This window comes from Musca autumnalis, unplaced genomic scaffold (genome assembly GCF_047663935.1).
Source record: "Musca autumnalis isolate F117 unplaced genomic scaffold, ASM4766393v1 scaffold_1, whole genome shotgun sequence".
Taxonomy (NCBI): Eukaryota; Metazoa; Arthropoda; class Insecta; order Diptera; family Muscidae; genus Musca; species Musca autumnalis.
Window position 1 is genome coordinate 218,096,242 of NW_027411644.1, and position 12,009 is coordinate 218,108,250.

Sequence of the window (12,009 nt, forward strand, 5' to 3'; positions counted from 1 at the left end):
TTCTTAAGGTCTTCAATAGACAGAAGACCTTCTTAAGGTCTTCAATAGACAGAAGGCCTTCTTAAGGTCTTCTATAGGCAGAAGATCTTGTTATGGTCTTCTATAGACGGAAGTCCTTCTTAAGGTCTTCTATAGTCAGAAGACATTCTTAAGGTCTTCCATAGACAGAAGACCTTCTTAAGGTTTTCTATAGACAGAAGACCTTCTTAAGGCCTTCAATAGACAGAAGACCTTCTTAAGGCCTTCAATAGACAGAAGGCCTTCTTAAGGTTTTCTATAGACTGAAGAACTTCTTAAGGTCTTCAATAGACAGAAGACCTTCTTATGGTCTTCTATAGACAGAAGACCTTCTTAAGGTCTTCTATAGACAGAATACCTTCTTAAGGTCTTCTATAGACAGAAGACCTTCTTAAGGTCTTCTATAGACAGAAGACCTTCTTAAGGTCTTCTATAGACAGAAGACCTTCTTAAGGTCTTCTATAGACAGAAGACCTCCTTAATGTCTTCTATAGACAGAAGACCTCCTTAATGTCTTCTATATACAGAAGACCTTCTTGAGGTCTTCTATAGACAGAAGACCTTCATATGGTCTTCCATAGACTGCAGACTTTCTTTAGCTTTCTATAGATAGAAGATCTTCTTAAGGTCTTCTTTAGACAGAAGACTTTTTAAGGTCTTTTATAGACAGAAAGTCTTCTTAAGGTCTTCTATAGGCAGAAGACCTCCTTATTGTTTTCTATAGACAGAAGAACGTCTTAAGGCCTTCTACCTGCTTATGGTCTTTAATAGACATAAAACCTTCTTAAGGTCTTCTTTGACGGAATAATAATATTAATGCCTTCCATAGACACAAGGTCTTTTAAGGTCTTTAACAGACAGAAAACATTCTTAAAGTCTTCTATAGAGGAGGACATCTTAGATCATCTGTAGGCAGAATACCTTCTTAAGGCCTACGGTAGACATAGAACCTTTTTAAGGTTTCTGTACACAGGATACCTTTCAAAGATCTTCTGGTGGCTGGGGATCTTCTTATGGACTTCCATAGACACAGGGCCTTTTTAATCTGTCTATAAGTCTTCTGTAGACAAAAGTCCTTTATGGATACAACACTTTCTTTGTTGAATATCAAATACCTTTCACATGTCTTCCAAGTAGAGTTGCGTCGTTCATGAACGAACCGGCTCAAAGGAACGATTCCGTGAAAAGAACGAACGGATCCGTATCCAGCCCATTCTTTTATATCGTTCATTTAGATCCCCGATGGACGAGTCATTGCTGCTTACAAAATTAGCAGCATTGGTTTTGCAGTCAAACTCTAAACCAATGTCCGGCAAAAAGGGGCACACGTGCCCTTGATGAGAATAACAACAGAACAACCACCTCTCAGTCTTCGTTCAGAAGTCAAAGAAGAAGGTTCTGTTGTCGGTTGTTTCAATGATTTTTAATTTTAGCAATGCATTAACGCACACGCTGTTTGTGGAGAGAGCGAGAGAGAGTCGTATGCGTGAGGCCGCAAACAATGCATTTGTATTGGTGCCGATACCTGCTCTAAACAAACGCTGCGTTAGAGCAAGCAGCACAAATTTCCACACAAAACAAACAATGATTCAGAGAGCTACTCTCGCTCAGTAACTCACCTCGTTCAGTAGCACATCTCGGTCATATCTTTCTTTTGCATCATTCGTTCATCTGCTTCTTTCATGTCAAAACCACCACCACTACGTTCAGAAACAAAACCACCCCCATTAGCACACAATGTGTCATTCGCACTGATGGGCAGAAATGCTCTGCCTCACACACAAAAGTGTAAAAAATACATGAGTCTCTCGCAATTTGCCCACCATTGGTCATTCGTGAACGAACATTTTCAAAAGAACGATTCGGTGAAAAGAGCGACAGAGTCATATGCAGCAGAGAACGAACGGCTTCAAAAGATACAGTCAAATGTATTGTTGAACGAAAAAGACCCAACGAACGAAGTAAACGACCCGGATCTTTTTGGTGAACGGAATGAAAAAGATCGATCCGCTCAATGAACGAGATTGCCCAACACTACTTCCAAGTAGAACATATTTTATGATTTTCCTTACTAACTCTTTGAACCTTACTGTATACAAGTGACCGATGAGTGGCCATTGAAAACTCCCTGCACTATTAGATACATTTCGTTTTTTGAAACTCAATTCATTGCACGGCTGTATTGGTAGGCGTTTTGTTTGGCTGTATTTTCGGCTGTGTATTCCTTTTTCTTGTTTTTCCTTTATTTCATTGCATATACAAAACAGTTCTGTGTTCATTGTTATAGTATCGCCTTAAATGGTTGTTCTTTAAGACATAATACACCGAGCCAACAACCACTACACGAAACTGGTGGTGAGCTAGGACAAGGTCTTTCTGTTTAGGATAAGATTTACTGCTAGTATGTGCGGAAAAAGGAAATTAATATTCTTATTATTTTTGTAGTGTTTTTATAGTTCATAGCTAAGGTTACGGAATCAATTTTCTAAGAGCTTAGACGAGTTGTTGCATTTATACGTATACGTATAGGATACTCCAATATGTATGGGTTACTCCATTGTAATGTTGAAAGTATTGGTAGCGAGATGTACTAGGGATAGGTAAGTAGACTTTCGATTAATCGACTTTTTGCGGTCAAAAGTCTAAAAATCGTAGTCGACTTTTGGCTGGAGGGAAAATGGCATAATCGATTATCTCGTGATCGATTTTCGAGTTTCCTCATAGATTGCTGACTTGACTGTTTTACACTTTTGAAAAAAAAAACTCTAAAATCGACGAATACTCTATTTTAATCGATTTTCTGCGGTTATGAAAAACTCGAAAGTCGAGTTTTAAGACAACTGAAATAATCGCCAGACCGAAAAATCGCGTTTTTAGTTTTAGACCAAAATCGAAAAATCGATTATTGCTTTCCATTACCATGCAATAACCACAAAACATTTTAGTGCTGTGATATAGATAAACCATAGATAAACCAATCCTTGCATTAGTCTAGTTTAAGGTCGGTTTTCGGATCTGGTTCATTTTTTGACAAATGGTGGTACTTGTAGTCCTGATGACAATGGTATAACTTTTATCTTCCCGAGATATCAATTCCGACTCTCCAAATTCGTTTTCTAATTGTAAAATATTCCCCTTCTTCCTTCCTTCTAACACTTGCAGGACAAAGTATTGTTTATAGACTAGGTGGATGTAGCTGTCGATAAGGTCAACTAAATCCGTTGTACTTATTCTGGTCGCAATATTTGCATTCAAAATATACCTAATTTTTACTGTAGCACAGTGTTATCAAAAGGTATTGAACATATAAAACACCCTTAAAGGCCTTCTCTATACAGAAGACTTTCTTAATATATTCAATATACATACTAAAAACCTTAAAAAATTAAAAATAAAAGTTTTTATATCCTACATGCTAAAGCTCTTGGATATATGGAAGACCTACATAGAAGACCTTCAACAAGTCTTTTTGTTGACCACCTAAAAGTCTTTCACAGAACTTTTAAAGGTATTTTATAGACCGAAGATGTTTTGGAGATCGTTGATAGTCAGGAGAACTTCTTGAATGTGAGATGGTCTTTCAAAATCAAAATATGTTCTAATGGTGTTCTGAAAGCAGGAGACTTTTTATTGCTCTTCTATAGACAGGATGCTTTCTAACTGTCTTCTATAGACGGAAGACTTTTGAAAGTTTTTTTTAATGTAGAAGACTTCTACAGACTATTCATAGCAAAATATCTTTTGACTGATAGCTGAAAAAAAATGTTTTATAGAAAATTTCATTCCATTCTAAATGTTTTCATACCTTCGACCATAGTTTATCTTTCCGTTGGTATCGCATTGAAATAATAATTTGGGATCCAATAAAGTATTTATATATTCTTGAGCAGGATAAAATTCTGAGTCGATTTAGCCCTGTCCGTCTTTCCGTCTGTTGTAATAACTCTGGCGTGCACAATGCATGAGCCAGAACGAAAATGTGCTATTCGGCCCACGTATTTCCTCCTTATAACGGTTCCTCCCGATTTTCGGCATTTTGAGAATGTTAGCTACAGCTTTTTTACGAAGTACCTACAATTTGTTATTTGAGATTTTCAGTGGTCGCAAAACTTCTTCACTAAAAATGTTCGACATAGCATAAGTCCATGTTTTGGCATAGCTCCCATATAACAGTACCTCCGGATTTTCGATATTTTGATGGTCTTAGCTACATTTTTGACTGAACTATCAATGATTTGACATTTCTGGTCCCTGAAATCACAAAACTTCTCCCCCAAAAGTTGTGAATATAGGTACATGCCCAAATGTAATGGTGTCAACATTTAAGGTTTCTAGCGGTCATAACTCTTCTCCACCAAAAATTGTGGACAAAGGTCCACGTTGTGGAAGAGCCATTTGAGTTATTTTGAAGGTTTTAGCTACATTTTCATACCAAATTAGCTGTAATTTGGGGTACTTTATTGTCAGAAAACTTCTCCACAAATATTTATCGACCTATGTCCAAATTTGAATGTAGTCAAAAAGCTTCTCCACCAAAAAATGGTAGATATAGGTCAACTTCTTGGTAAAGCTCCCATGTAACGGTATCGACCAAAATGTCAGCTATTTGGAAGTTATTATGTAGACTTTTGGCCTAAATTGGCTGTAATCTGGCAGTGGGGATCTTAGTGATCAACAAACCTCTTCACCAAAAATTGCGGACATAGGTCCCCATAAAACGTTACCACAAATTTCAGATTTTTATGTGATTTTTTATATTTTCAGGCAAGATTGGATGTTATTTGGCATTTATGGCTCCCAGTGGTTAAAAACATATCCATAAAAAATTGTAGGTATAGTCCCACGTTGTGGTGTAGCATTGGCTATTAAGCTACATTAAGCTATTTGGTGTTCCTTCTCCACCTAAAATTGTGGGCATTGGTACTTTCGTAACAAAAAGAAAACGATTTATACCATATAAGTTCTGAACAATTCATGGTGATTCGGTCCGACCGAACTTAACGCTTTTTACTTGTTACTTCTGAAATAACGCTTTTCCTCTCTCCTCTTCTTCCTTGACACTTTGTGTTGCTTCTGACTGGGAGGTTGCTCTATATGCCGTGTACAATCCTGATCGTACCATTGATTTTTGAAGTTTCTGTTTTTCGTACCCAAGTATAGACATCGCGGCAGTTTGAAGGTGGTTATATAAGAGTCCCGACTTCCAGCACGTTAGTACGTGGAACGTAGCAGGCAGTTTCCGTGCTGTGATAGATCGCACTTTTAACAATAAACTTATCTTAATGCTAACACTGGACCCTATTATGGAGTAGGAGTCGTAGGAATTTGAAGATTTAGCAATTAATAGATATGCACTCAATAGCACCTCCACCTACTCCAGCCATGCATTGAATTCATTTGTTTGCTGTAATCAGTGCAGAATAATTCATATTTAGTTCAATCCATCTTCAACTTTAGAATTTCGCCGTTGAACTCAGCATGCAACTGCTGGGGGTTTGCAATCCACTAAGATAATACTGGCAAAGTTTGGAAAGGACAACAGACCGAGGCGGTCCTGTTTATACATTGCACACAGAGTCTTCTGTTTTCTGTCTCACACGGAAGCTTCGGCTTTCCGTCGAACACAAAGACTTCGAATTTTTATCCCACACAGAGACATTTGCTTTCCATCCCACATAGAGACTTCAGTATTATGTTCCTCACAGGAATGTCGGTTCCCTGTTCGTGGATCTGTCTAGTAGTTTGTACGAAATCGTAGCTATCGACGTTCCCGATCATAAGCAACCAAATTTTCAATCATTATCAGCCTAGTTTCCAAGCTCCATTATAATCATCAACCGAGTAATCATTGAAAAAGCCGTTTTACAATCAGCTTCGTCATCCCGATCATAGCTTAATCATAAAACCCGTTTATAACTCAGCTTCTCGATCATCGTAGAACCCGATTATAAACACAGTCATTTACAAACATCGTCAATACTGATCATCAATCAATCACCATCGTCGTTACTGATCATCAGTCAACATAGCCGTTCCCGATCGTTCATAGCTGCCAATCACCACCTTTATCACTATCCCATTTCATTGAATTAGAACATAAGAACAAAATCCATAAGCCTCATTCCGTTGACGGCTGTTACCTCATGGAGTCTGAACTTGTCGATGGTGGGACCAAAGTTATTTTCCTCCCCAATTTTAGCATTAAAATATCCTATAACAAGTAAAAAAGTATCAATCGAGACATACCACTGAGGTCCCTCAGTCCGGGAGAATTAAAGATTTTCCTTTCCCCAATAAGTATGTATTAGTAAGTCATCAGATTATGTGGCCCTTTTCGAAAGTATACATTTGCCGACAAAAACATATTTGGATTAAAGCTCAAAAGTGTTGCGGAGGTGGTACCTGAAGGAATGAATGCATTGGCATAGTCCATTTGGACGCTGATCTTATTATGGAAGACATTTCTTTTCGATAGATAACGCGCCCTGCAGTCATTTCAGTTGGACAACGTATAATTTAGAGGGTTTGAATCACTAGGTCAAGAACCATGGACTTGACCTAAAAAAACATAAATTTCCAAGGGATCTTCGAACAGACTCTTAACTGCACTTAAACAAAAATTGTGTTTGTTTGACGAGCTGTGGCTTTGTTTTTGAAGTGCTTACTTAAGCCAAAATAGCATCTGTTGGCCAATACAATTCTGCTTTTTATTTCACAACTGATGTCGTTTGTTGTGTTTACGGCGGTGCCGAGGTATACGAAGTCTTTTACTACCTCAAAATTATAGGAACCAACTTCAACAGTTGTTCCAATCACAATGGACGCATTGCGCGTCGACACCATCATCTTGGTCTTCTCGCCGTTTACCGCCAGACCCACTTAGCAGATTCTCCTTCGACCTTCATAAAGGTATCGGTTACTTCTTTTACTGATCGTCACACGATGTCTATATCATCAGCATAAGCAAGTGCCATGTGGCTATTGGTGTAGATTGTGCCACTTCTTTTGACGTTTGCCTCTCGTATAACCTTTTCTAGCAGGATGTTGAAAAGATCAAACGAAAGTCTGTCTCCTTGCCTGAAACCTCTTTTGGTACAAAGCTCTTCGGGGAGGTTCTTTTCTATTTTAACAGTTGTTCCAATCACAATGGACGCATTGCGCGTCGACACCATCATCTTGGTCTTCTCGCCGTTTACCGCCAGACCCACTTAGCAGATTCTCCTTCGACCTTCATAAAGGTATCGGTTACTTCTTTTACTGATCGTCACACGATGTCTATATCATCAGCATAAGCAAGTGCCATGTGGCTATTGGTGTAGATTGTGCCACTTCTTTTGACGTTTGCCTCTCGTATAACCTTTTCTAGCAGGATGTTGAAAAGATCAAACGAAAGTCTGTCTCCTTGCCTGAAACCTCTTTTGGTACAAAGCTCTTCGGGGAGGTTCTCTTCTATTTTAACTGAAGATCTTGTGTCAGTTAATGTCATTTTACAAAGCCGAATGAGCTTTGCGGGGATACCAAATTCAGACATGGCTTGGAATACATTTGAACGTAGGGGGCTCTCTAAGGCTGATTTGTAATCAACAAAACGGTGGTAAGTGTCGATCTGCATCTCTTGGGTCTTCTCCAGGATTTGCTGCATGGTAAATATCTGGTCAATGGTAGACTTGCCAGGTCTAAAGCCGCATTGGTATGGTCCAATTATTCGTTGACCATGGGCTTCAGTCGCTGACACTATCTTGTAGGCGATAGGGAGAAGACTTATGCCCCTATGGTTGGAGCATAAAGTCTTATCTCCTTTCTTATGGACGGGACACAGGATGCTCAGGTTCCAATCGTCGTGTAGATGGAGGTAACTAGCTGATGCATACACCTTATCAGCGTGTCGCCTCCGATTTCAAACAGCTCGGCTGGTAGGCCAGCAGCTCCTGCTGCCTTATTATTCTTCAGCCTGTTTATTGCTGTCTTTACCTCATCTTGGCCGGGTGGTATACATTCAATACCATCTTCTGGGATTGGATCTGTGATATCTTCGTCGACTTCGCTACTATTGGATACCAACAGTTTGAAAAAATACTCTTTCCATATCCTTAGCACACTATCTGTATCAGTTACCAGATTACCTTACTGGTCTCTACAGGAGGATGTGCCAGTTCCAAAGCCGTCAGTTTGATGTTTCACTGTACATATCGATTTGTTCACACTCCCGCTTTTCCATATCTGCCTTTTTCCTGCGGAAACGACGTTTCTCCTCTCTCCTTTTCTCCCGATACCTCTCTCGTGCGCTACGCGTTGCTACTGATTGTAAAGTAGCTCTTCGGTAGCAGCACGACACTCCTGGTCATACCATGGATTCCTTGGTGGAGGTCTCTGGTATCCAAGTATGGATTTTGCGGCTGTTTTCGTGGAGTGGGCAATGTTTTACCATTGTCCTGATATGTAATCGGGACGAGGAGTTCTTTGATTAAGCAGTTGGGCCAGTTGAGTGGAATATGCTGTGGCTATATATTGTGATTGCAGCTTACCGATGTCCAACTTCCGTGTTGTGTCAATTCGCACTTTGTTTGCTACGTTTAATCTGGTACGTACCTTTGCTGCAACAAGGTAGTGGTCCGAGTCTATGTTTGCATCTCGGAACGATCGTACATCCAACACGCTTTATGCGTGATTGATTGATTTCTTGTTCTTTGATCTGGCGACAGCCAGGTGCCCTTAGGAATATCGAGATGCTTAAATCTGGTACTACTAACTACCATGTTTCTTGCAGCTGCAAAGTCTATCAGCCTCATACCATTGTCAGATGTTTCAGTGTGGAGACTGAATTTCCCGACTGTTGGGCCAAAGATATTCTCCTTTCCAGTTTGGCATTAAAATCGCCTAGTATAATTTAAATGTCATGGGCAGGGCAACGGGCATAAGTTTCTTCTAAGCGCTTGTAAAATAGAGCACGAGCGCAAATAAAACTGATGTTGAAGAATTTTGCTTTTAATCGAATTGCAGCGAGTCTTTCATTCACTGGGGTGAAGCTGCAGACCAGATGTATTAACCTCCGACCAACTACAAATCCGCAACCAAACTCATGCTTTGTGTCATGGCAGCTTTAATACAATGCGTCACATTTAGGTGTTGTTGTGACGCCTTTCCCGTTCCAACGTATTTCCTATATGGCCGTAATGTCGGCCTTGTACTTTTCAAGACCATGGTCCTTAAAACGTTTGCGGGGTTCGTCAACTTTAGAGGGGTTTGTTTTTCTTTTCTTTCGTTTTTTCATAGTACTCGCGGGCTGTCTTTTCTAGGGGAGGGTAACTAGCTCACTACCTTTAACGGGTGTTAAAAGCAGTTACCCAGGTGACACCACGGGGAGGTCAGTGTCCACTTGAGATGAAAGAGGGACCAAGATTAATCATGGGCTTTGCAATGTTAAAGCCGGTCAGGACCTTTCTTTGGTATCTTCCATCCCCTACGTCACCCTTGCACAGTGGTCCCACTTGTATGGAAAGGAGTGCCAAAAATAGTTCTAATCGAGTTAACGCCTCGAAATTTTAAACATTGTTTTATAACGAGCCCAAAAGAGAGAAAAACAAATTTAATGGATGTAGGTCCACATTTGGGTGTAGCCCCCATATAACGGTACCCCCCGATTTTTTATATTTTGACGATTTTAACCAAATTTTCCAGTCGATTTGGCTGTAATTTTGCATTTTGTGTTCTGAGGGAACAACATACCACCTTGCAATAAATGTTCAATATAGGTCCACATTTAGGTGTTAGCTAGATTTTCTAACCGAGTTGGCTGTAATTTTGTATTTTGACTTCGGAGGGAACATCATCATACGTCCGTGCAAAAAATTTTCAATATAGGTCCAAGTTTAGGTATAGCTCCCATATAAACGTACCTCCCGATATTCGGTATTTTGACTACTTTAGCCAAATTTTCCAACCGATTTGGCTGTAATTTTGCATTTTGTATTCTGAGGGAACAACATACCACCTTGCAATAAATGTTCAATATAGGTCCACATTTAGGTATAGCTCCCATATAAACGTACCTCCCTATATTCGGTATTTTGACGATTTTAGCCAGATTTTCTAACCGAGGTGGCTGTAATTTTGTATTTTGACTTCGGAGGGAACATCATACGTCCGTGCAAAAAATGTTCAATATAGGTTCACGTTTTGGTATAGCTCCCATATAAACGTACCTCCCGATTTTCGGAATTTTGACGAATTTACAGGCGTGGTATAAGGGAAAAAACTTACAGGGTGGCAGATGGTGGCAGCTGGATTTCTTTTTATCGTAAACTAGAGACTTTCCCCAGTATTTTAAAAAAAAATATGGACTTGCCCTTACGGGGCCAACATTAGTAAAACTCAACATAAATTTATAGCAATGATATTAAAAATAGCACAAAAAGTCATTTACAAAGAATTTATTTTTAAGGAACTTAAAAAAGGAATTTTGAATTTGTTTTTTCGTAAGAATATTGTCAATGCCATCAACTATAAGTTTTATTTTGGAAATTGTACATTTACCTCTTAATTTATTTATAATTCCACTCATAAGCTACGAATGCTCTGCGGATCTTTTTTTCGTTTTTAAGGCACCACATACAAATCTCAACTTCTTCGACTTAACTTGGCATATTACCGCTGTAAATTGACAAAAATAATACCGGATAATAAAAATTTAATGTGTTTATAGAATATTATTTCAATCGCAATCAAATTTGTCGACATCAATTTTTCGATTTTTGTCCACGGGCGGAACCACAGTGCCTTGCGAAAAACATACAAAATATGGACCAATTCGGTCATTGCCTTCGAGAGTACACACTATTTGCCACATGTGTTGAGAGAGGACCAAGATAGGTCCTGGAGTTTGCAATGTTAGAATCGGTCACGATTGCTTCTTGGTATTTACACCCCTACGTCATCCCGGACCTAATAAAAGCTTCGAGAGTTCGAAATCGAGTATTGTCCATGTATGATTGATGTATAATAGTTCCCCAACGTCTTTCCAAAATATCGTCCAACAGTCATATAAACCATTATTGCACAGATGTCGCAATCAATTATTGCCACTTTATTTGTATTAATGTTTCAAATGTATCCTACATTCCGTCTAAAATATTAATTACACTAATAACATTTAAATTTCTCACAAAGCTCATACACAAACCCCGTTTAGTTTACACGAGTCTCTATACTTAATGTCATTGTCATTTCAATATCCATCACACTATGAGAAAAGTGTTCCGTCAGAATGATTTAATAAGTTCATCAAAAAGTGTGAAATCATTTCATTATTCAAGGCTGGCAGGATTGGCAAGGTCTGTCTATTGGTTAGGTGGATGTATGGATGGATGAATGGATGGAATGGATGCATGCATACCAAGCAAAGAAAAAGTGACTCTCGGCAACAATGACACACTCATGCTAAGCCCTTTTTTGTTTTTCTTTTCTTTTGTGCTTGACTTCATAAGCTCCCGTGTTGTTGCTGTTGTTCGTTTTGTTTCATTGTATTGTTTATATTCATAATCATTTTTCACTTGGGCTTTTCCTTGGCGGCGCTCACATAACAATAATAATGATGATGGCGATATTTTTAAATGAATTAATCTTGACACAGGATACCACTCCTTTGGCATGTTTATTTTTTGCTCTTGTTGTTGGGGGTTTTCTTTGTTTGTACAATGAAGGGTTTCGTTGTTGACTACAGCTCAGCACAGCGTTATGTCATCGCGTTTTCAACTTAATAATTCTCATCACTCACTATTGTTGTGGCTACATTTATAAGAGATGTGGGTTTTTCGAACAATGATTTGTTTTATTTTTTATTGAAATCGAGAAAGCGATAGAAGGGTCGACTTGATTTGTCATTCGCCTTACAATTTACTCTGGCTACTTATCCAGAAATTATGAAACTGGCTATATTGGACCAATTAAGCACCTTATTGGTTAAGGAACATTCCAATATTAGTTATTAGGTAC